Below are 1,438 nucleotides of genomic sequence, written 5' to 3' on the forward strand. Positions count from 1 at the left end.
CATCTGAGCCTTCTGTTTTTGATTATTGCATAGAATGTATTTATTTGGAGATATTGAATTATATTCACGATGATAATATTCTAAGACATATATTAAATTACGTAAAATTAAATGAAAGAAAAAACATTTAGGGCCAATTCTTCTTTTAGGTGAAATGATTTTTTTCTTGTTTTATGCACTCATCAAGTATGTATGCAATAAAATTCTTAAATTATAGAGTATGGCATACTAGAATATGGTAAAATAGTTAAATAGTGCGATGATAGTATGAATTACCATAAATGAAAAAACGTTTGATTTAAAGATTGGTATTATTAACATAATTAACGGTATTGGTCTTTAAAATTATAAATTTTATATTATTTTGTAATAAGTCATTTATTATGATTTTTCTTTAATCTATAATTTTGTTTGTGAAACGGTTCGATAAAGAATAAATTTGAAGTATTTTCTTATGCCGTCGAAAATATATGAATAAAAATATTGTCCGCTTTGAAAAAGTTTATGAATATTTATAATATTGTGTAAATATGCAACGAAAGAGTTTCTTCAGGACTCTTTTATAAACTTAATGCCATGAAATAATTATGCCAATAGTTTAAATATACTCTTCGATGATAATAATATATTTTTCTTGGCTGAATTGTTGTGTTAAAATTAAAACAAGGTGTATTATAGACCATACAACAAATTATCGTGTTTATATTTGTTATAAAACTTTCATCTTTATCGAACTGTATTATATGTTTATTTTACGGGAAAATATTTTTTTTATTGATAAATTAAATTTCTATTCATGATTTAAGTTTGTTCTTTTTATTAATTACATATACTGAGATGTAGACAACCCATTAAAAATATCACACAATCCTTTAATGCATCTTTTGACACCTTTCATTAATACATCTTCATTAACTAGGTTTCTTCTATCAAATGAAAGAGTTAAAATGTCTAAAGTTTAATGATAAATAAAATTGTACTATTTTTAATATTTTCGAAAAACTGATTGAATACATTTATATACCAAATGAAAATTCTATAGTGTATTTAAAAAAGAATTGTATGAAGATATCAAAAAAGTAAAATTTGCTTACAAAGCAAACATAGCGGAACAGAAAATTAATAACTGACAAGAACGGGATTCGAACCCGTGCCTCGAAAGACTACGATCTGAACGTAGCGCCTTAGACCACTCGGCCATCTTGTCATTTTGCGAACAGAATTATATTAAAATCAGAAAAGCAACAAAAAAATGCTCGTTGGTTAAAGATAAATAGATTCTTTTTTACTATTCTCCTGTTGAAAATTATATAACGAGGACGTTTTTTGTTTTATTGCTTCTTATTACGATTGTATTTTAAGTTCACTGAACTGAAGTCATCTTCAATATGAATTCTTATGGGCTAATTAAAATTTCTAAATTATAGCTTTTTTTTCA

At 25.0% G+C, this 1,438-nt stretch overlaps 1 non-coding gene across 1 annotated transcript; it reads right to left on the minus strand.

Annotated features, from left to right (window-relative positions):
- Positions 1-1,127: 1,127 nt before the first annotated feature.
- Positions 1,128-1,207, minus strand: TRNAL-CAG (transfer RNA leucine (anticodon CAG)). Its single transcript has one exon. It is a non-coding gene; the product is annotated as a tRNA-Leu (tRNA).
- Between the last annotated feature and the right edge of the window lie 231 nt (positions 1,208-1,438).

Source organism: Rhyacophila brunnea, unplaced genomic scaffold, assembly GCF_057557595.1.
Source record: "Rhyacophila brunnea isolate RB1 unplaced genomic scaffold, BYU_Rbru_1.0 scaffold_69, whole genome shotgun sequence".
NCBI lineage: Eukaryota > Metazoa > Arthropoda > Insecta > Trichoptera > Rhyacophilidae > Rhyacophila > Rhyacophila brunnea.